This window comes from Vulpes vulpes, chromosome 7 (assembly GCF_048418805.1).
Source record: "Vulpes vulpes isolate BD-2025 chromosome 7, VulVul3, whole genome shotgun sequence".
Classification (NCBI taxonomy): domain Eukaryota; kingdom Metazoa; phylum Chordata; class Mammalia; order Carnivora; family Canidae; genus Vulpes; species Vulpes vulpes.
Window position 1 is genome coordinate 46,347,143 of NC_132786.1, and position 25,277 is coordinate 46,372,419.

The 25,277-nt window shown below is 36.5% G+C and overlaps 2 pseudogenes; one reads left to right on the forward strand and one right to left on the reverse strand.

Moving 5' to 3' along the window:
- Positions 1-7,701: 7,701 nt before the first annotated feature.
- Positions 7,702-8,975, forward strand: LOC112911579 (splicing factor 3B subunit 4 pseudogene; annotated as a pseudogene).
- A 12,614-nt stretch (positions 8,976-21,589) lies between these two features.
- Positions 21,590-22,329, reverse strand: LOC112911582 (small ribosomal subunit protein eS6-like; annotated as a pseudogene).
- Positions 22,330-25,277: the final 2,948 nt, after the last annotated feature.

Genomic DNA, 25,277 nt, shown 5'->3' on the forward strand with positions numbered 1-25,277 from the left:
CAACATGGTTTCTATTAGTGTGTGAACTATAAATAGTTTTATAATTAAATGCCATTTTTATTTATTTATTTTTTTGCCATTATTTTTAATGAAATTTAAATTCACTAAACAAAAATGATAAATGTTCATTTTTAAGCGTGATGTCAAACATTTTCAAGTTTTATTAAGCATGTATTATTCATGCAAATAGATGCAGACACACACCTATACCCATCTAAGCAAACAATACTTTATTCCCAAAATTCATTTAGTGTTGCCAAATGAGTTTCTGATTGAGTGTTCTGATGGAGTTCCTCCTTTCCTTCCTTTGTCCCTTCCTCCCTTTCTTATTTCTTTCCTTTCTGCCTTTCTGTCCCTTTTTCTTTCTTTGGTTTATATGTCTAAGAAGTTTGCTTAGATCTCTGTATGCTTACCTATCCAGTTTTTAAAATTGACTGTATTTGACACAATGTTCCATTAATTTCAGGTGTATAACACAATGATTTGAGTTGTCTCTATGTTATGCTATACTCACCACAAGTGTAGCTACCACCTGTCACCATATCACACTATTACATTATCATCGACTATATTCCCTATACTCTACCTTTTATCCCTGTTAATTATTCAGTCCACAACAGAAAGCCTGTGTTTCCACTCCCCTTCACCCATTTTACCCATCTTTCCACCCTCCGCCCTTCTGACAACTATGTGTCCTTTAAGAACATGAAACTTTAAGTTTTCAAGACCACATTATATATATATATATATTTTTTAATTTTTATTTATTTATGATAGGCACACAGTGAGAGAGAGAGAGAGAGGCAGAGACACAGGCAGAGGGAGAAGCAGGCTCCATGCACCGGGAGCCCGACGTGGGATTCGATCCCGGGTCTCCAAGATCGCGCCCTGGGCCAAAGGCAGGCGCTAAACCGCTGCGCCACCCAGGGATCCCCCAAGACCACATTATAAATATATTTTTCTACTTTCTCTTTTGGCTGATCTGTGTGTATCAATTAGCAGAATTATAAATAATATTTAATGATTTTTACCATAAAAGTCACAAGCCTACAAATCAACCTCGCGAAAATGTTTGAGTAACTTTGAAACATCACCTTCTAAGCAGTGTTCTGTCCATGTTATTTCAATTTTATCTGAAATCTGTTAGCTATTAGTTTACATAGTATTTCTGGTTTGGCATTTTTCCGTTCCCCAAATTCCTGGAATATATAGAAAACAGAACTTATTCTCTTGCTGGAGAAAATTAATCTGGGTAACTGTAGCCCAACATTAATTAACGGTTGGCAAACAAATTTGGCTACAGTGCCCCTCTCTCTCAAGCAACAAACTCAACCTTCATTGTCTGTCACAGAATAAGTAGGTGAATAAGTAGATGGCCAATCTTCTGATGCTATTTTATCTCATATATTCTCATGATATAAATCCCTGATAGTTCTGCTTCCATTATCATTTTTGTATTAGTTCTATCTATTTTAGCATCAACTAGTTCTTAAACTTTTGGATGTCACAGTTTGGAAAAATTTCAAAGCAAAAGTTGGGATACCAATACAATTAAATGATTTTCAATTTTTACAGTTAGAATATTAAAATTTAAGTAAATCCATTCCTCTCATGTTACAAAGTTGTCTATCTATCTATCATCTATCTATCTATCTAATCTATCATCTATCATCTGTCAGCCTTTTATTTTTTTGAAGACCATTGATCCTTAGAAGAGGATGCCCTATTCACTTTCTTTTACAGTTGTAATTTTTTTCTTTCTTATTAGCTGTCTCCCATTTATTCTTTTTCTAGCAAACAATGTCTCACTTTCATTCTTCCAGGGGAAACTTTTTCTATCCTACTAATTTGCAGACTTCCTCTCCATTATGACTGTCATAGTTACAGTTAAACAGATTTCATAAATAAACAATCTTAATTGGAACTAATTTATCACTAAGTGAGAAAATCTTAGTACTTCTGAAACATACAAAAGCGCTAAAATTGACATAAAATATGTAATAAAGAAGTATGATGGAATGAAATGTTTCAGAAATATAAATTTCTTTGGGTTACATTGTAATTGTCCATATATTCAAAATATATATCCAAAAAATTATAACAAAAGCTTCAATCATCCTAATTTTCTCCAGTTCATCTTTAAAAAGACCAGTGTATCAAGATTCTGTAAATATATATATATATATATATATTTACAGAATCTTGATACACTGGTAAATATATATATATATATATATATATATAGAGAGAGAGAGAGAGAGAGAGAGAAAGAGAGAGAGAGAGAGAGAGAGAGGAGAGAAAGAGAGAGATTACCATATGCAAAAGAAACATTAGTACCTTTTCTTCATTTATCCTTCAATGGTGGAGAAATCCAGAGCAAGTTTTAACATATTTTCATAAATATGCCAAGCACATTTACCAAATAAATACTATAAATTCAATAGTTACCTTTTTTCTGACTTTACAGACCATTAATTGTCTCTTAACAGAATGATACTAGAATGATATAATCAATGTTCAGGCCTATCAGAATATCCTCACTTTGTCTAGTTGGGTTTATATGGGAGCATTCATCCAAAATATTTATTGGGCGCCCTTCTACTCCAAACGTGGTGCTATAGGATGGAAATAAAATGTTAAATGAGATAGCTAATATAACCACAGTGATATTTGTCAAGCGTACATTTTAGATATACAATAAACAAGGAATCAGGGTAAAAGGAAGTAAATAGAATAGTGGCTGCTTGTGATGAGTTATTTGAGGCAAATAAAATAGAGGACTAATTTCTATTGCGTGGTCAATAACGACAGCCTCTTTACTGTGCTGACATGTAGGCTAAGATCCAATGGATGAACAGGAGCTAGGCATGTGGCACCCTTCAAGCAGAGGGAGCAGGAAGCTCAGAGGTTTTGCCAATACAACGGGATGGGAACTGAAGGCAGGTGTGATGTGAGATGCTACATGCAGAGGAAGGTGATCAGAAATGAGGCCAAGGTCAGAATGAGAGGTAGAAGACTTCAATGACCAGGCATTTCAGGCCAAGAGTTTCCATGAACTATTTTCACTCATTTCTCTGGGTTTATGACTGCAGAAGCAGCTCCCAGAGAATTAGACGTATTGAATGCCTTTATGTTCACCATACATGGGATGAATGTATGGCATAGCTGATTGAAGAAGCAAGAAAAGTGTTTTCATGCAGGAGTAAAGCCAATTTAATGCATTCTGTCCCCAAGGATCACAGGTTTTAAACATGGGCTGTTTCCATGAGGTTTGGTTTACAATAGCCCGCAAACCACAGGTGAAACCCTGTTTAATGATCAAGCACAACCTGGATATTTGAATCTCAGCTATAAGACCCTCATGGATTATTTAAAGAATCCACACTGATTTATTTAACCACAAAAATGCAGATTATTCTAAAGTTTTTTAATTGTGATTTTTTTAAGGGTTATACTTAGAGAAAAAAATAATGAACAGTTTGAACACAAATTTTTTTTGTATATTTTTTATTGGAGTTCGATTTGCTAGCAGATAGTATAACACCCAGTGCTCATCTCGTCAAGTGCCCCCCTCAGTGCCTGTCACCCAGTCACCCCATCCCCCCGCTCACCTTCCTTTCCACCACCCCTTGTGCATTTCCAAGAGTTAGGTGTCTCTCGTGTTCTGTCACCCTCACTGGTATTTCCCACTCATTTTCCCTCCTTTCCCCTTTATTCCCTTTCACTATTTCTTATATTCCCCATATGAGTGAAGCCATATGTTTGTCCTTCTCCGATTGACTTACTTCACTCAGCATAATACCCTCCAGTTCCATCCACGTTGAAGCAAATGGTGGGTATTCGTCGTTTCTAATGGCTGAGGAATATTCCATTGTATACGTAAGCCACATCTTCTTTATCCTTTCATCTTTCATTGGACACCGAGGCTCCTTCCACAGTTTGGCTATTGTGGACATTGCTGCTAGAAACATCGGGGTGCAGGTGTCTCGGTCTTTCACTGCATCTGTATCTTTAGGGCAAATCCCCAGCAGTACAATTGCTGGGTCATAGGGCAGGTCTATTTCTAACTCTTTGAGGAACCTCCACACAGTTTTCCAGAGTGGCTGCACCGGTTCACATTCCCACCAACAGTGCAAGAGGGTTCCCCTTTCTCCACATCCTCTCCAACATTTGTGGGTTTCCTGTCTTGTTAATTTTCGCCATTCTCACTGGTGTGAGGTGGTATCTCATCGTGGTTTTGATTTGTATTTCCCTGATGGCAAGTGATGCGGAGCATTTTCTCATGTGCTTGTTGGCCATGTGTATGTCTTCTTTGTTGAAATTTCTGTTCATGTCTTTTGCCCATTTCATGACTGGATTGTTTGTTTCTTGGGTGTTGAGTTTAATAAGTTCTTTATAGGTCTTGGATACTAGCCCTTTATCTGATACGTCATTTGCAAATATCTTCTCCCATTCTGTAGGTTGTCTTTTAGTTTTGTTGACTGTTTCTTTTGCTGTGCAGCAGCTTTTTATCTTGATGAAGTCCCAATAGTTCATTTTTGCTTTTGTTTCTCTTGCCTTCATAGATGTATCTTGCAAGAAGTTGCTGTGACCAAGTTCAAAAAGGGTGTTGCCTGTGTTCACCTCTAGGATTTTGATGGATTCTTGTCTCACATTTAGATCCTTCATCCATTTCGAGTCTATCTTTGTGTATGGAGTAAGAGAATGGTCTAGTTTCATTTTCTGCATGTGGCTGTCCAATTTTCCCAGCACCATTTATTGAAGAGACTGTCCTTTTCCCAGTGGATACTCTTTCCTGCTTTGTTGAATATTAGTTGACCATAGAGTTGAGGGCCGATTTCTGGATTCTCTATTCTGTTCCATTGATCTATGTGTCTGTTTTTGTGCCAGTACCACACTGTCTTGATGATCACAGCTTGCAGTACAACTTGAAATCTGGCATTGTGATGCCCTCGGCTCTGGTTTTCTTTTTCAATATTCTCCTGGCTATTTGGGATCTTTTCTGATTCCGCACAAATCTTAAGATAATTTGTTCCAACTCTCTGAAGAAAGTCCATGGTATTTTGATAGGGATTGCACTGAACGTGTGATTGCATTGAATGTGTAAATTGACTTGGGTAGCATAGATGTTTTCACAATATTAATTCTTCCAATCCATGAGCATGGAATATTTTTCCATTTCTTTGTGTCTTCCTCAATTTCTTTCAGAAGTGTTCAGTAGTTTTTAGGGTATAGATCCTTTACCTCTTTGGTTAGGTTTATTCCTAGGTATCTTATGCTTTTTTGTGCAATTCTAAATGGGATTGACTCCCTAATTTCTCTTCAGTCTCATTGTTAGTGTATAGAAATGCCACTGATTTCTAGGCATTGATTTTATATCCTGCCACACTGCAGAATTGCTGTATGAGTTCTAGCAATCTTGGGGTAGAGTCTTTGGGGTCTTCTTCGTACAGTATTATGTCATCCACAAAGAGAATGCCAATTTGCCAATTTGAATGCCTTTTATTTCTTTTTTGTTGCCTGATTTCTGAGGCTAATACTTCTAGTACTATGTTGAATAGCAGTGGTGAGAGTGGACATCCGTGTCATGTTCCTAATCTTAGGGGAAAGGCTCCCAGTGTTTCCCTATTGAGATTGATATATGCTGTGAGCTTTTCATAGATGGCTCTTAAGATGCTGAGGAATGTTCCCTCCATCCCTACACTCTGAAGAGTTTTGATCTCAGGAATGGATGCTGTATTTTGTCAAGTGCTTTCTCTGCATCTATTGAGAGGATCATATGGTTCTTGTTTTTTCTCTTGTTGATATGATCTATCACATTGATTGCTTTACGAGTGTTGAACCAGCCTTGCATCCGGGGATAAATCCCACTTGGTCAAGGTGAATAATCTTCTGAATGTACTATTGGATCCTATTAGCTAGTATCTTGTTGAGAATTTTTGCATCTGTGTTCATCAGGGATATTGGTCTATAATTCTCCGTTTTGGTGGGGTCTTTGTCTGGTTTTGGAATTAAGGTGATGCTGGCCTCATAGAACGAGTTTGGACACAATGCCACAACTCCACTCCCATGGGATAGTGTTGCAATTGTGCACATAATTGTGGTATAAGTTCGGCATTATCAGAGAATAAAGAGACTGGGTTTAACCAATTTGTGTTTATATCCTACTTTCCAGGGGAGTGAGAAGTGTGTGATTGATAGAAGATGTGTTTATTGAGATTGTCAAGAATCAGGCTAAAAGCCCTATCATCAGGAGTCACCAGACAATGAACACACTCATAGAATTTGGTTCTAAAATAACAATCATAAAGGACAAGAATTCCTTTTGGAGTTTTGAATTTCATGTTTGGGAATTCATTGGAAAATCCTTTCACTTCTCAAACTAATATCCTTGTAAGAGGCTAGGAGTATCTGCAACTAGTTTTCAAATAACATTTTTCCCAACCATATTTGTTTTTTTTTTTTTAAAGATGGAAAATATCCACATGTTAATTTCCTCTCTTTTCTCTGTCTTCTTTTTTATTTTCTGCCATTAGGTAATTTGAGAACATACACCTGATTCAAAATATTTTTTTCCTTTTTTTAAGTACAGTGTCACTAAACAAGAGATTAGCTATTTCATTTAGAACCTAAATAGTTCCCCTGTGTTCATGTGTAATTGCCACAGGTAAAGGTTGTCCCATGATGAGGGGCATTAGCATTTAAATTTAACAATGTAAAGACTGTAGAGACGTTCCATGATCCAAATGACAAATCACTAAGGAGGGCTTGCTGAAGAATTAAAATGACTCTAAAAATTAACCCAAGAAATTGGGACAAGGAACAGTATGTTTCAGTGAGATAGACACCAGAAAGTAAGGAAGCTCAGATGAGTATAGAGAAGTTGGAATGTCTGGGCTCTTAAGCTAGTGGGAATACCTCTATCTTCTTTCCTCTCTCCTTCCTTCCCCCTTCCCCTATCTCTTCTCTCTCTCTCTCTCTCTCTCTCTCTGTCTCTCTCTCTCTCTTTCTCTCTCTCTCTTTCTCTCTCTCTCTTTCTGTTCTGTCCCTCTGTCTCTGTCCCCCTCCCCTATTCTTGTCATCAATACAGCTCTCACACAGTCTATGAGATAGAATATTCTCTTGAAATTCTAGCTTGCCTTTCAGATAATATCCTACTTCCCTATTCCAAAGTCCCACATCTCCTAATACAGCAGACTTAGAAATGTGTGTTTGTTTTCTACATTACTTAAATGCCTACTCACTCTATCATAAACCATTTCTTTATATAAACTATATTTTGCTGAGTTCTTTCCTGCTAGACAACTCAAAGGGCTCAATATATATACTGAGCCCTTTTGAGCCTATGTATATATATATATACACACACATACACACACATATTTAGTTTTACAAATATCTATCAGTCATAGAACTTGTTTACACTGCATTGCTAATTCTCTTTCTATTCAATTAGTGCTTGAAGGGCAGGCACCATATTTAGTGTTTACTATTGTATCTATTGCATCTACCTAGCACAGTGCTCAGACTATGGAAGGTACAAATCAATATTTGTTTAATTAAAATCTTGGTTAATTGAAGAAAATTCAGGAAGTGTTAAATAGTGTAAGAAAATGAAAAAAAAAAAGTAGTATTATCATCCAGAAAACATTAGTTAAGAATCTTATGTACAGGCCTGGAGAGGGCAGGAGCTCTTTCGCCATGGCAGCAGGGTGGATCTCCAAGCAGAACCAGGATGCCACTGTCTACATCGGGGCCTGGATGAGAAGGTTGGCAAACCACTGCTGTGGGAGCTTTTTCTCCAGGCAGGGCCAGTAGTCAGCACCCACATGCCAAAGGATAGAGTCACAGGTCAGCACCAAGGCTATGGCTTTGTGGAATTCCTGAGTGGGGAAGATGCTGACTATGCCATTAAGATCATGAACATGATCAAACTCTATGGGAAGCCAATAAGAGTGAACAAGACATCGGCTCACAACAACAACCTGGACGTGGGGGCCAACATTTTCATTGACAATCTGGACCCATGGATTGATGGGAAGCTGCTTCATGATACTTTCAACGCCTTTGGGTCATCTTACAACCACCCAAGATTATGTGGGACCCTGATACAGGCAACTCCAAAGGTTATGCCCTTATTAATTTTGCTTCATTTGATGCTTTGGATGCAGTTACCGAGGCCATGAACAGGCAGTATCTCGGTAACTGCCCCATCACTGCGTCCTATGCCTTCAAGGACTTCAAGGGGTTGCGCCACGGCTCAGCAGCTGAACGACTTCTGGCAGCCCAGAACCCACTCTCCCAGGTTGACCACCCTCATCAGCTATTTGCAGACGCACCCCCTCTGCCTTCAGCCCCCAATCCTGTCGTATCATCTTTGGGGTCTGGGCTCCCTCCACCAGGCATGCCTCCTCCTGGGTCCTTGGCACCCCCAGTGCTGCCTCCTGGAGCCCTTCCACCTGGGATACCCCCAGCCATGCCCCCCGCCACCTATGCCTCCCGGGGCTAGAGGACACAGTCCACCATCAGCAGGAATCCCAGGGGCTAGACATCCTGGACATGGACACTCGCATCCTCACCCATTCCCACCGAGTGGGATGCCCCATCCAGGGATGTCTCAGATGCAGCTGGCCCACCATGGCCCTCATGGCACAGGACACCCACATGCTGGGCCCCCGGGCTCTGGGGGGGCATCCGCCACCCCAACCACCACCTGGAATGCCTCATCCTGGACCTCCTCCAATGGACATGCCCCCTTGAGGGCCTCCGTTTGGATCTCCCATAGGTCACCCAGGTCCCATGCCTCCACATGGGATGCTTGGACCTCCTCCACTGGTGCCTCCTCGTGGATACACTGGGCCTCCATGACCCCCACCCTCTGGCTACCAGTGGGGACCCCTGCCTCCACCCAGACACCCCCCCCCCCAGGCTCCAGTTCCCCTCATAGCCCACTCCGACGCCTTCTTCCTCAGTAATTTCTAATTCTCTCACCTCCTGTTCTATCTTCCTAATATCTTTTCAATTCCTTGGACTAATCAGATTTGCTATAGCTCCCTAGGGCTAAGGCACTAATCCCTCTCAGGTCTTTTTCTTTTCTTTCTTTTTTTTTTTAAGTGTAATTTTTTTTCACAGGAGCTTTTATTATTGTTTCTGTGTTGGTCCTAAGTATTTTGCAAATACACAGAGAAAATAAAACTAAACTCCTCGTTTTTTTTTTTTTTAAATCTTACATACAACTCCATGTTTTCTGTAAGAGTACAGATTGATGTCGTTCATTGTTTTATCAGTACATTTTTGATTACTTTTTATCTCATAAGAGTTAATGTTCTTTTTGAGATTGCTAAGTTTTTCCCATTAGCATCTTGTGTTTCTTAAACTGTTTTATTTTGCCCCCCAAATGGATTTTTCTTCATATATTTTTTTAACCTTTAGGTATATTTGGGTTTTTTCTTTCTCTTTTATGTATATACAGACATCCAACATAAACAAACTTGGATCCAATTTATTTTAGATATTTTGCCTTGATCATTTTTTCCTTATGTATTTTTTAACCAAATGTTTTCTAAGTTTTCTAATGCCTTCTCAAATCATCAGGGAGTTCTAGTGTCTTCCCTGTATGTCTGTCCATCCTATTTAGCTATATAGTTCTTGACTATTGTAGAGAGTAAGATAGCAGATAGCAGCTTTGGTACTGATGTTTTTTGTTTTGTTCAGCCCTTTGGCTGTCTAGGTTTTGTGAGGAGAGTGTGTTTCTGGATTCTAGCACTGAAATTCTTTTAAGTAATACACAGATTTCAAGATATCATGACTTCTCTGTACATGTGAAAGAATTTCCTTTTGCATCTTTTTATTTTTATTTTTCTCTTCTCAAGATGAGCTACAGTTCCTATGATTTAAACTTATAATGATTTCAGGGTTTTGTTTGATTGTCTGAAAAAAATTACAGTCATGTTCATTTTATGTTTTGTTGATTTTTAAATTTTTTTTCTTCTCTCTTTTTTTTTCCTTCCAAGATTTTAGTTCTTGAACTAGTGATTACATTTCCCACATATTCATTATTTGCTTTAGACAAGAGTGGGGTGTCAAAAAAATTTTTTTGCCCTCTTTCTTCCCTGCTTAGAACTGATATAATATTGTCCTCTGTGAAGAAGACTTCTGAAATCTTCTGAGGTCCCACAACACATTTAGTAATATTCTAACTTACCTAATTTCCTCTTGTGTACAATTCTTCAGAATCTGGTTGCTCTAGAGTTTTCTAATACTAGGGGAAAAAAAATCTTCTATTTGGATGAACTTTGGAATCCTTTAGTTCCTTTTTTTTTTTTAATTTTTTATTTATTTATGATAGTCACACACACACAGAGAGATAGGCAGAGACATAGGCAGAGGGAGAAGCAGGCTCCATGCACCGGGAGCCCGACGTGGGATTCGATCCCAAATCTCCAGGATCGCACCCTGGGCCAAAGGCAGGCGCTAAACCGCTGCACCACCCAGGGATCAGAGGCATTTCTTACTCTTTTACTTTTTTTTGCTTATTATTTTCCTTTTTTAAAAAAGGAAAAAAAATCTTTTTTTAAAAAGTCTTCCAGGTGTGAGCTATTATCAACCTATTTTAAGGAGAATGAGACCCAGAGTATTACCTTCCTTGATTAGGAAGGTGGATGATGGATTATCCGTCTGGATTTGGCTAGATTAAATTAGACAGGGCATTCAGGAGGACCGGAAAGAGTGACCCCTGGTGTTCTAATCCTCCTCCCTCCCAAACCGCCCACAGCAGGAAGAGGACAGTCGGCTTTATCTCTGTGACTCTGGCGTCAGGGAGGGCCTCAAATACTCTTCCTTCTCTCCTTCCAGGCACACTGACAGATTGCATATCCCACCACCCCTCCCCTTTGAAGTTATGCATCATCGAATGACCTACTTGACTCAACAAATGTGAGTGGAAGTGACATGTATCATATCCAGATAGAAGCTGTAATAGTCATTACAGCTTTGCCATTTTCTCTCCTTCCTGTTCACAAAGAATTGACAACACTCTGGAGAGATATTATTTTCCTGATCACTCAAATAGTATTTTCATCTTAAATATTTAGTATATTGACACCTTTTTAAGTAATTCCAAATATTATTTTTAACTATTTATTTTATTTAGGATATTTCTAACATAGAGTTCTTAAAGTTTTATGTTGTCAGAGCTGGTATTTAAATTAAAATATTTGCTTCTATATTTATAAACTAGACTGATTTGCGACATTTTATTTTGTTATATTTCTAAGATGTTAGTATCAGCATTATGCTAGCTTCATAAAGTAAATTTAGGTTAAAATTCCACCTTTTGGTATACCTTAGAATGATTCTGTAGAAGGAAAATTATCTATTTCTTAAATGCTTGAAAGAATGTTAAGTACACTCATGGAATAACCAAATTTTCATCTCAACCCAGATCCCTTAACTAACTATTGATATACCCCTTTGTTTTATTTATTTATTTTTTAAAGCATACCCTACACCCAACACAGGGCTCAAACTCACAGCCCCATGATCAATAGTCAGCTTACTCTACCAACTGAGCCACCCAGGCATTCATGACCCATTCCATTTTGAAGTTCCAAAAACTTCTCAAATCTAATATAATCAGAGCCAGATCCAGCACATCCCTGAACCATGCTGTGTTTTACCCCCAAACACTCACTCTCTGTTTTTCATGCCATTGAATGAATTCATCAGGTTTTCATCAAGCTTTATAGAAACCTGGGTATCATGCTGACTCCTCTTTTTAACTTAGGAAATCATGCCCTGTCTGCTCTTCAGCTATCTTTCAGATCTATCAGTCCTGTATAATCTTTTATCTCTTACTTTTAGGCCATCATCATCTCATTCACCATTTCAACTGGTCTTTTTTCTTCTATTCTTGTTATACCACATTTCCAGAGTGTAGTGTAACTTTTTAAACAAAAGTAGGGTTTCCCCCTAACCTTTGTAAAACTTGTATTTTGTTCCTTATTGCCCTTGGGATGAAGCTCATATGCTTTATATATCTTGTATGGGCTTTCATGATAGTACAACCTCTTACCTTTCCAGCAGGCAATCTCTCACTTCCTACCTCATACTCTCAACTTCAACCACACTCAAATATTCTCAGTTTTAAAATGCCTAACTCTTTTATGGCTATGGATGATGGTCATATCTTTTCTCAGGTAGGAATGCAAAATTCAGTCATCCTCAGACTACCAGCCACCCTCCCCTCCATATTTCATCTTGCAAACATCTCTAATTAAATAATCATGTCTTAGCTCACACCCACACTCTTTCTGAAAAGCTTTTTCTTTACAAGGTAGGATTAGATATCCCCTTACAGTTACAATATGTCGTATGCATTCACTTGCCTTACCATTCATAATACTATACTCTGTTCATTTGCCTATATGTTTCCCATATAGATTGAATATACATAATATCGTCATGTTCTCTTATCAATGGAAATACGTGTGGAGATTTATTATATAGCCAATTTTGTAGCTTGATCCTGTAACTTTACAATGAATATTGTACATATTGCCATAGTAATTTCTCAAAGTGTGTCTGAAAATATCAGTTTCATGTATCAGTTTCATGAAGAAGTCTCAGCAGTTATTCATCAATTAGGGATACACGGTGAATAGCAGCATATTCAAAGTACCACAAGATCCTAAAATACAGAAACCACTTTCACATTTAAGTCAGAATTTGAGAATACATTAAAAATATATTTTATTATAGGATTATGTCTCTTATCTTACCTATAAATTCTGAGGCACAAACTTTGGGAAATGTTATTTAGAAGATGCTTCTTACCCAGTCCTTAGGTTGGTATTTATTTTGTCTGATTATTTTCCCTTGAACAAGGAAAAGTCTGCAGACACCAAATGTTTGCTGACTGAGAGGGTGAATAGATTCTCCTCATTTTCCAATACTCTCCCTGATTAGTCTCAGCATCCTTTTTCTCAGATACTAAGCTGCCAGTCTCAAGATTTGTGTAGTTTCCGTGGTGCATTCTGCTGTCTAACAGCTGTTTTTCTAAAGCAAATCTTCTGAACTGAGGAGGAACTTCCACTTTCTGCTTTCTCTTATACTTGTTATGTATCAATTTGTTTTTACATTGTTTTCAGCAATTTTAAGAGCTTATCTACTATATATCCATCTCCTGTTGGTTCTGTTTCTGTAGAAAACCCAAGCTAATACAGTGATTATTGGAAGGTTTTAGTTTATTTGAACTTTTATTTTTGTGTTACCGAACCCTACTTTTCTTTGCTTCTTCTTTCCGTTTAATTCGTTACATTGCAATCACCTAATGTTCTTTACCTCATTTTGCACCCTACTATCATAAAATGTGTGCATTCTATTTATATTTTTATTATTGCCCTTATATCTTAAAAAATACAAACTTAACATTAAATTTTCTTAATGTGAATATCCACTATCAATTTTCCACACACTTTAGGGGATTCAGAGTATGATAATTCCTTCCCCTTACCTCTGTGTTTTTATAGTCCAATATTTTATTTTGACTTCAATTTTATTTCATCAATTTATTTTTCTAGTTTTTTTCATACTCAGTGCTGATTTAGGTGTATCAGCTTGTTTTTTCCAATTTCTTTTTTTTCTTCATAATTTCTTTTTACATTTATACTCCATCCATTCCAATCAAGAGCTCTTTATTTTATTATTTCTAATAAGGATCTATAGATAATAAAGATTTTGATCTTTGAATGTCTGAAAATGAGTTTTAAATTGGATTCTGGCACTTTTTTTTTTTTTTTGGATTCTGGCACTTTGAAAACAAGTGCGTACCTACTGTTGTTGACAAGAACATTATTTAGAGTCTGCTTTTTGTTACTTTAAGTAATTGCTGAATTACTAAATTACTGTAAATAATTACTAAGCAAGTAATTATTTATTCCTCTCTGGTATTTTTCCAGATTTTTGTCTTTAATGTTCTGATCTTATAACTTCTACACAATGGGCAAATTTAGCACCTATACCTTTGCATGGCACAAGCTTGTACCCTATCTTTCACAGGTGGCTCTTTCTCTTATGATATTATAGTAAAGTAGGGATACGTTAAAATTTCTGAGTATTGTTTTGTTTTAATTAAAATACTTACATTTGGTATGCAAGGAGTAAAATTTATAACTCCAGAAAGCATATGATAATTCATTTTACCAAGATTATACTTTCTACCAATATTGTTAGAATTGTGATTAGAAATCAGGTACTTAGATCAGAGCTCTTTCCGCTCAATAAAAGAACTTTGTTTTTAAAGATTTTATTTATTTATTCATGAGAGACACACAGAGAGAGAGAGAGAGAGAGAGAGAGGCAGAGACATAGGCAGAGAGAGAAGCAGGCTCCATGCAGGGATCCCCATACGGGACTTGATTCTGGAACTCCGGGATCACATCCTGAGCCAAAGGCAGATGCTCAACTGCTGAGCCACCCAGGTGTCCCACTCAATAAAACAACTTAATTGTTAAGTGATTTGCTTGGATGTTTCCAGGGAATAATTCACATGTTAAGTATTGGAAAGATTGAGTAACCATTTCTGAACAGGGCGACTAATCCAAAGCAAGCAGTGAATCAGATAATAAGATTTAATGGAACTCAATACTGTTGACACGTATGATTTGTTCCATTGCAATTCAGTCATTCTATAAACATTTATAGAACATATGCTAAGTACTATGCTAAGTACTCTGCTAGAAATTAGAAATATGACTATGAATAAGATTCAGACTCATAGTTGCTAGTCTAGTTAGAAAAGAATTCAATAAAATAAGTTATGGTAAGTGTTAGACAGGTAATAAATAATATTAAGCGAAAAATCCAGGGTAAAAAAATTATATATTGCAGTAAACTTTCAAATGTTTTCAAAATTTTTCATCTCAGGAATACTTAATGCTCATAAAAAATTATTAAAGATCCCAAGTATCTTTTATGTATATGAATTCTCTTATTTGCTTTCTAATTCAATCTGTCATAATTGTTTTTTGAATTAAAAAATATGAAAAGCTGACCTCACAAAAATATGTATTTAGAAATGAGAGAGTAGCTTTTGAGAATAATTTGCTATTTTTTGTTGATAATGCATTTTAACTGGACAAGTAGCAATTTCATTAAATGTTGTTGCAATATGGAATCTAAAATCACTGATATGAATTTTTTATACTTTTACATTAAAATCTATTGTTCTATTTTGTACTTTGAATGGCTTTTTTACCCATGCATGATCTTGGAAAATATTGGTTTGTTGAGTTACGCACATATTCCAAATAATATAATTATACTATATCAAAAATTGCATTTGTTAATGTCACCACCAATCTTCTCAGGAAAATGTTTAACTACTCAGAGGCTATAAATCCCCAAGTGGTGATTATGTGCTATTCAAACTTTTTTTAGGGATTTTATTTATTTATTTGAGAGAGGGAGAGAGAGAGAGAGAGTATGAGCACACACACAGGGGGAAAAGAAGAAGCAGACTCCCTGCTGAGCAGGGAGCCTGAAGTATGAGGCTCCATCCCAGGACCCAGATCATGACCTGAGGTAAAGGCAGATGCTTAACCAAATGAGCCACCCAGGTAGCTCCGTGCTATCCAAAATTTTAACTTTCAATTAGAGTTTTGAATTTTATCATTGGCAACCAATATGTCTATTGTTTCCCCTGAAGTGTCAGCTTCACAGTGCTCATCTCTGGAAAAAAAAAATCTTTGTTAAATACTCAAGTCTGAATAAATGTAGTTTCCTGTCAGTCACGGTGTTCTGTGATAAGAGTAGTTGGTTCTAAACACATCTCAAACAATGGCACAAATACTTCTCCTTAAGGCAGCTATCTTACTTTGCTGTGCAGCAGAAGAGCTTTCTGCATTTTTCTCATTTCATCATAGAATATTTTTTAAAAAGTACTTAAAGTTTGAGATTTAACAAAATTAATAAAAATGACTGACTCATCAAGGTCATTCTTAATTACAGAAGGCTTCCCCTCTCCCCCCACCGAAGGGTGTGACTATGAAGAATACAAGGGTGTGACTGTGAAGAATATGGTGAATAATAGTATGAATTAGGGCCATTGTCTGCATTCAGGCCAAGGAGATAGCAGTTTTACTTATCCTTACTATTACAGCATATTTGCAAATGTGAACATGCTGAAAAATAAAAATAAAATATTAACATTATTATGGAAATAAGTTTGACTTCATGGATCTCTGAACCTTGAAGACCTTCTTTGGGCCTCTTATGGATCACACTTTGAGAAAAAATGATATGATTTTAAGTATGTTAAGTACTTAGAAAAAGGGAAGAAACAATAATATTTTAAAACATTATTTTCTCTTAGGGGTAAAATTATGGGTGACATTTTGCCTTTAAAGTTTGTTTAATATATTTTTCCAATGCTCTACTATGCGTTCATATTACTTTCAAGAAGAAAACAATATCATGCCTTGAATTCTTAACTGTAAAATGATAGGCTTCTTTATAGAAGACAAACGTTTAGTGAAAGACCCATTTGTTGTTCCTGTTGCTGTTGTGCTAAATATGGAGTCTATCTGAGCATATTTTGGCCAAAAGTAAACTATTTTGGAGGAAGGTGAGTCTAAAGTTATAGAAGAAGAGGGTATCACTGACCAAAAAGAAAGAAAGAAAAAATCCCAGGTGACATCAAGAAAAATGGGGCCAAAGCATGTAGTCCATTAACACAGACATAACATGATTCAAGGATGTGGTAAGACAAGTGTCACTACTTCCATTCTTTTCAGATGGTCTTTGAGGAAATAAATAGGCTGAATGTCCACTGAACATGTCAGATAACTGGGGTATTGAGCAAGTTTCTAGTCAGAACAGTTTATGAAATGTACCCAGTCTAAACAAAAGGGAAATGGGGACTCCTTGTTCAAAAATTAAGAATTCAAGATGGCGTCATCAGATTATAAGGTGAGACCCTTCCAAGGGCAGGACACCAATATGGGTGCAGCAGCTGCATATTCATGAACCTGCATTACCCCTGGTAACTTTAAAGTGTTTTAAATCCTAAATGTTAAGTCACAGGTATTGTATCCTCAGGAAAAATTTGAATATTTTCTGCAGCAACTTAATAAGTCTAAAACAATAGGAGTATCTGTCAAATATGGGTTACTTATATTCTTGCTTTTTTGGGTTTTCAAGATACTAAAAAAATATTGGAACTTCATTTGTAGAAATGAAACTTCAGAGAATACCCTTCTTAATGAGTACTACTAAACTTGACCTGATGTGTTTCTAAGTTTCTTTATTAAATATTTTCTTAAATTCACACTTTTGTAGTTTAGTATTGTCATCATTTTAGCATGTATTTCCAAATGTAACATGATATTGTATCTTCAAATACAATTGTTTGGTTGTGTAATATCACTGAATAACTAGAAACATAATTTGTGAATGAAGTAGTACAAAGATTTTCAGAAAATTAATACAATCACATAAGTGTTATTTAATAAACCAAAAAAGAAGAAAAATATATTAAAATTTATTTGAAATTGTGTTTTAATCTATGCATTTTTCTCAAAATTATTTTCTGCCTTTTTTCTTCTTTTCCTTTAAGAGAAAGGGGTTTAGAGTCAAGTCCTGTTGTTTTCTGATAGCTCAGGTATAAAATTTCCCTATTTCTAAGGACAAAAAAATCGATACCGTGAAATGGTGACAAGTGAAATAGCGTTCTTAATGTTGATCTCATGCCCTTTCAGTGTGTAATGAACCACTTTAATGTGATGGCAAGTGCATCTTTTTTAGATATAATTTCTTTAATAAATGTGTATTTTTAAAATTTGAGAACCACGTATATTCGATTCAAAGATTTATAATCCTATTGTCTACTTTTTCAAGTTAATAATGCTTGTATATATGATCAGCTTGCAAAATTTTCAATACAACAAATAAATTTTAACAATATCTAGAAGTTCTTTGAAATGACACATGATCTCATGTATAACTATTTGACAGTAGGAAAAAGTGTTGGGCTTCAGAAAGAAACCATGTTTAATTACCATTGAGATATAGATCTACAATTAAATTTTATTCCTAAGGAAACTACAATATTTTTCTAAGATTACTTTGTAAAAGTGAAGGATACATTCGTGAAATTGATTTTTAGTTCAACCAGAGTAGATCTTCATTTATTTCCTCATGTGTGAATTCACCTATTTTTAATTAAAATTCATAGGTTAGGTTCATACAACTTATACTAAACAAATAATCAGATATCGATTTAATCTTCTAAGCATTTATTTTATTTTACTATGCTGTAGGTTCTTCTAAGCCTTTCATAAATATTAACTCATTTAATTTTACCCAAGGGTAAAGAAATTATAATCCCTGTTTCACAAATGAAGCAAAAAGAGGCTTATAGGCAGTGTCCCTGGAAGCCAGCAGTAACTACTTGTGCTATTAGAAGTCAGAACAGTGATTACTTTAGCAAGTGAAAGAGTATTAAGAAGAGGGATTTCTGGGGTGCTCATGGCATTCTTTTTTGGATATGGGTGCTGGTTACGTAGGTTTGTTCATGCTGGGAGAATGTGTTGAGCTATACACTTCAGGTCAGTGTACTTTTCTCTGTATATATTTGCATATATATTATTATTATACAATATTCTTCAATGAAATATTAAGGGAAAAAAGAGATCAAATGTGTTGCTCAAGGTCATACAACTTTATAAATGGCAAGGTCAGGATTTGAACCTAGGCTTTTCTAGGCTCTTAACCACCGTGGTGGCAGGATACTTTTTTGAGATATTGATTTTGCTCTTTGGGTTTTTTACCTCTGGCCTTTTCCTGTCCCTCCATCTCCATAGAAAGATCCCTAGTGTTACCTTGTCTCAAGGATCTTTGCATAGCTGAATCAGAATTTCAGGAAGCCAACAGCTCTTTGTGACTTTTTTTCTGTATATAAAAGCTTAAGAAGTAGTAAGAAATAAGTTATACAGAAGGGACATAGAAGAGATTATCATTCAGTATTATGAAAGAGTAGGATAATCCCAAATACTGGTGAGAAATGAAGGGTAATCTCATACTTTTTAAGGTCTACTTCCCCCATCAAAGCAGTGCTCAGAGATAGTAGTAAGACTTCAATGGGGATGAGTATCTGTGAAACTAAGGATGCTGGACCCATGGCCATGATATTCACAGCTTTCTACAGATCTCTATGGTCAAGTGAAGGATAGATAATGGGCTTCAGGGACCAGTACGGCCTTGGTCAATGAGGATATCACCAGTGACATATTAAGTAGATGTTAAATGCATTTGTTTTTCCTCTCTAGACATTATTTGAACCTCTAGATTTATTCTAATCAGTTGTACTGATTTTTTTTTGTGTCTACAGAAAATCATTGCTTTGGAAAAATTAGAGCATAAAAAGAAAGAAAAGAATATATAAGATATAGGAATCTAGTAAGGAGATATAAGTTGATCTAAACCAAGAGGGTTCTTAAAAGTTATTTTTAAATAAATATTCCCATGTTTATCATGAAATAGGGGAAAAAAGTAAATGGATAACCAAGGTACCTGGTTTGAAATTTTTTAAAAGAAATTGCACTTAGAATAGGCCTTTTGCATTGCCTTCCTTGTTTTATCAGTGAATGCAGTAGAATTTCTGTAACTAAGTACAGATATCTGCAATTTAAATTGGTTTTGAAGAAGGCAGTTCTAAATTTCTGCCAATCTTGAACATTTAATGTTTTAAGCAGACTGAATTTAATGGTAAAGAATATAACATCAACAGGCTGAATCATGCTATTGTGTAGTAAGGGAAATAAAAAGAGAGAATTGTAGATTCCCTCAGGCTGCTCCTGGTTACTAGAATATCACTGGGGAAAACAGGAGGTAGGAAACTATTAAAAAGAGATTGTCATTCACACATATTGCAAATATCATGACACTTCGGGGCTTTTTCCAAGTTTATACACTCCGCATTGGAGTCGGGGTTGCTGAAGGCAGCAGTGGTGGCTTCTGGCTGAATTGAGAATTAATTATTTATCTAGTCCAGGCCCAGAGTCACCTCATGTGGTATATTCTCATGGCCCAGATGAATAAAATCACAAAAGCAGCAAGCGCAGTGTAGAAAGTGGTAGAAAGGCTCACAATGGCTCTTGGGAGAATCACTGCAAACCGTACACAATTGATTGTTGCCTGGTCTTAAATTTTAAGCTCTCTGGGTGCCAGAGGATAATTAACACTTTGCAGTTTTGACAATGAGAAGCATTTTGTTTGTTGGTTTTGAAGAGCCAAAGTCCATTGGTAAGCCAAACACAGTTGCTGTCTATAATAGACAACTGTTATTGGATGGACTCCCATGGTACCTTCTCTGTGCCCAAGCTGCTCTCAGAGCCATCCTTCTTTTCTCCCACCTGAGCTTCTCACTCCTTAGACTTCCTGCATATCCCTGAGGTTATGAAACCTGCAACACAAGAGCTTAAAACATTTGATTCACTTCCACAAGAAGCACCTGGGATTCATATTCAGTCACAAAATATCAAGCTTTGATAAGCTCCTCTTCTCCTTATACTTATATTCAAAAATACATGAGCAGCAATAGAATCAGATATGGAACTTTTATTAATTTTTTCCTAGGAAGTAAACTTTATGGGTTTCATATATAGGAAAATACTTTTTAGAGATGAATTTCCTATTACAAGTTTACTATTTTTAATGTCATGTACAGGATGACAGAATTCAGAAGTTTTTAAATGAGATATAGCCCAAGCTTCTAGAATGGAAACCAAGATAAGTCATTATGGCATAATAGTAGGGGGGATTAGAAAAGAACAAAATGACTTCATACTATTATTTAAAGGAAGAATAAGGACAACATTGTATAAGTTATTTTATTTATATTCTGTCCCCATTGCTTTACTGAAACTGTTTTCACTATGTTTACCTCTGAGTTTCTAGGAATCATATCTAATGAATTAGTTTTTTTTCTTCTTTTACTTACTATCTTGGAAAAATTGACAATGTGGACACTTTTGATCTTGAACTTCTTTTCTCTCTTGCTTCTCATTCTCTCAGTTCCTTTGAGTTCCATCCTTAGTCTCTGACCATTCCTTCCTATGTCTACTCAATAAATTTATTTATCTCCACCTACATTTTAAATGATCCTATTTCCAAGGGTTGAAGCCTACACTTTTTTCCCTTCTATTTTATTGCTTTACTTAGGCAGTCTTGTCCATATCCATTTTCTTTGATTTACTAGTTTACAATGATGAGCCCAAATTTATATTTCTATCTAGTATTTTTCCTGTGCCCTAGAATCATATATAAAAAGACCTTTTAGACATCCTATGCATTCCTCAAACTCATCATTTCTAAAACTGAAACTGCTGACTTCCTCTCTCTCCACTGAGTGCTTCTCATTCTGTTTCTTCTCTCAATTTACGGCACACACACTGACACAATGGACCCAACAGGCAGCTGTCAACTCTCTCTTCACTCTCATACTTTATTTTGTGAATAAGCCATAATGTTAATACTATTTATTTATTTATTTAGTAAATAAATCCTATTTATTCGTTACTCTTAGAAAATATTATTTTTGACTGGACTCAGACTTAGAGGTAGAAGCTCTCAGAGAGGACAGCCCCCATCTCTTAGCAGTCTGTCCCTGGAGTTTTTCCTTGGCTTCTTTCATTCTTGGCCCAAAATTTAACATATTCTGCAGCTTCTTCCTTATTTTTCTTAGTACGCTGTTTCTTCAAAGCAACATGCCAACGTTTGTGTTGGAGGACATGTGGAGTAACACTCTGAATCTTGGACACTTTGGTTGTAGGTTTCTTAATTTTTTTGTTTAGGGGCTTTCTCACAACATACTGGTGGACATGATATTCTTCAGAGAGATTAAAAACTTTATGTGTTCTGCTAGCACTTTTGGGCCTCAGGCAAGAGGCACAGAAGTTTCAGTGAGTCCAGAAATGAGTCCTTCTTCCTTTTTGTTTACACTGAGATTAGCATCCACAATGCAACCCTGAACAAATTTGCACTTTCTTTCTCCAATCCTCTTTGGTCTGTAGCAGGAATGCCCCTTACTCAGCAGCAGGCAGACATAGCCATGGGTTAAGACACCCTGTGTCATAGGGAAGCCTTGTGAAGCCTTGTATAATTGCCACTCACTAATTTGGACCATTAAACCCTTTGATTCTTCACCCAGAGCATGAGCAACATCTTCTGTGGCCATAAACTTCTCATAAAAGGTATGAAGTTTATGTTTGCTGCCTACTTCAGTGTCAGTTTCTGGCATCCAGTAGCTGGGAAAGAGATGTTCAGCTTCATTCTGGAGCAGCCTTCTGCCTCTATGGCACCACAAAAAAACAGCAATGTTAATGCTTCTTAATTAAATATTATATTTTAGTCCTATTTTCACCCTCTTGATCCCCATTGTCCCTGGCTTACTTCACACCTTCCTCATTACTTGCATGAACTATTAACAATTCTGATTCCCTCTCTTCATCCTGCCCTCCTCCCCAGTCTGTCTGCCATAAGGCAATCTGATCTTTCTAAAATGGTAATTTGAAATCATTCCCTATGCTTCCTATCTCAATGGCTGCCACAGTCTATATAATGTGATTCAAATTTTTTACCATGGCACACAAACATAGTAACAGTCAGGTACAAAAGTAGTCAATAGGTTCTTGTGAAATCAAATTTTGTTCTCTAGCACTTCTCTGCCTTTGCCTTTTAAAAATAGAACAGTTTTTATTTATCTTTAATCTCACCTCAAACAGTATTTTTTTGAAAAACCTTCAAGATTCTCCCAAGCTGACTTAGAAGGCCCTTCCCTCAGGCTGTCTTAGCAGCAAATTTGTCATAAATGCATCCACTAGAACACACAGCATGCTGTTTTTCTCTGGCTTGCCTGCTGGTAAGCTACCTGAGTTCAGGGACTAAATATATCATTTGGTCCATTTCTTGGAATATAGTCCGTATTCAATAAATGTATAGTAAATAAGGGGATTAATGAAATTTGTTATTAAAAGTATAGTAAGTCATTAACTCCCTAGTTGTATAGAAATATAGATAACATACATAAAACTTATATTTATGGGACGCCTGGGTGGCTCAGTGATTGAGCATCTGCCTTTAGCTTAGGGCATGATCCTGGGGTTCAGGATAGAGTCCTGCATCAGGCTCCTTGCAGGGAGCCTGCTTCTCCCTCTGTCTATGTCTCTGCCTCTCTCTCTCTCTTTGTGTGTGTCTCTCATGAATAAATAAATAAAATCTTTAAGAAAAAAAACTTATATTTACATAAGGAACTATGTAGAAGTGTGTTTATGAGTGCTAATAAAGAATAGTAAATAAAGGCAATAGGAATTTGTTTTAAAAATGAGCTTTTAAAGGTGAATTACATTTTTTGAATAGAAATAGGTAGAGATAAATTTTTCCAGATAGAATAGTACAGCTAGTGGCACTGGATAGGCTCAAGTCTAGTGAGTTATTTGATAGAAACATGTAAGGAAATGTTTAGAAAAGATTGTAAAGAGAACCACATCACAGAGAGCCTTGAATATGTCATATTTTCTGTGATTTGAAAACAAAAAACTTTAGCACAGACAGTATTATAGAAAGTTTATAGAAAAGTGTTAGTTTTAATCTACCCTTAGAGGCATTAGGTAATATTTGAAATATCCGCAGATAAACAGGAATACATAGTCCAGGGGTGGTTATCTGACATTTAAACGACCGTAATGGGTACTTCACCTTCCAAAGAGAACTATTGTAAATAGTTATCTTGATCAGTGCTACTCATTTTTTAAGTAGCCTATAGAATGCCAGAAAATGCCAAAAATATATATATATATATACATATATATATATTCTAAAGATTTATTTATTTATTTATTTTTTATTTATGATAGTCACAGAGAGAGAGAGAGAGAGGCAGAGACATAGGCAGAGGGAGAAGCAGGCTTCATGCACCGGGAGCCTGACGTGGGATTCGATCCCGGGTCTCCAGGATCGTGCCCTGGGCCAAAGGCAGGCGCCAAACCGCTGCGCCACCCAGGGATCCCAAGATTTTATTTATTTACTCATGACACACACACACACACACACACACACACACACACACACACACACACAGAGGCAGAGACACAGGCAAAGGGAGAAGCAGGCTCCACGCAGGGAGCCCGATGTGGGACTCAATCCTGGGTATCCAGGATCATACCTCGGGCTAAAGGCAGGTGCTAAACCGCTGAGCCACCGGGCTGCCCCAGAAATATATTTTCATTGGTAAATGTATCTCATTCGAAATGCACAGATGGGCTTGATAAAATGTGTAGTACCACTACACTTGCACAGACAGGCATGAGAATTTGGAGACCTCAGTAGCCTATCATCCTTTGAGTGACTTCCTGGCTCTTTTGTCATTCCACCCTGCCCATTTTGTCACCTGATTCTGATGACAAAAATGGCCAAATTCTGCCACTGGAATGTTGTTCCATTTGCCACAAGTGAATCTCATATGCAAGGGCCAAAAGGGAAGAAAGACCCGAGATATTGCTGGTCAGATAACAAATGATTACATGATACCGTATTCCTAGGTTGCTGGAAATTGTGTGGGAGTCAGGGGCAGAATTACTCTGCAGACTTGATTTCATTCCATTTGTTTGTAGTGATGGGAGAGGCTAGATGCTCTAGTAAATAGCTAGAGGCTATTTACTAGAGATTGACTATCTACCCCGCCACCCCCCCCCAAAAAAAATAATAAATGTGAAAAGGCAAAGTGGCTTTGGTCAGCCCAAAACATAGGTTACGGACTGTGTATTTAATTTGTTAGGAAAAGGGAAATCACTGAAGATTTTGAGCTATCCAATTACCTTATTGGTTAGTATGTGATGCTTTTGAATCACGAAAAATGATTGATCTCTGATGGAAAATTAGCTTCAACCCTTGCTAAACTTAGTGAACTTTTCAATGTGAAGATATAAATCTAGACTCTATAAATTGCTCTTGATGGATTATTCCAAATCCATAGCTACTTCTAACTGCAATTGGTACTTCTAATCATCATAAAAATAATAAATCTCTGAACAGATATCTTTAATGTTACCACTGGGTCTTTACACCTTTGATGCATTTGTCACTCTATCATGCACATTATGTAACTAATTACTGAATAATAGTTTTTGTTTGTGTTTGGAGCTTTAATATTTAGGTTATTTTAAAGCCTTTTTCTTCAAACTGTTGTGATGACCAAAACATGTGTTTATTTCCACAATATC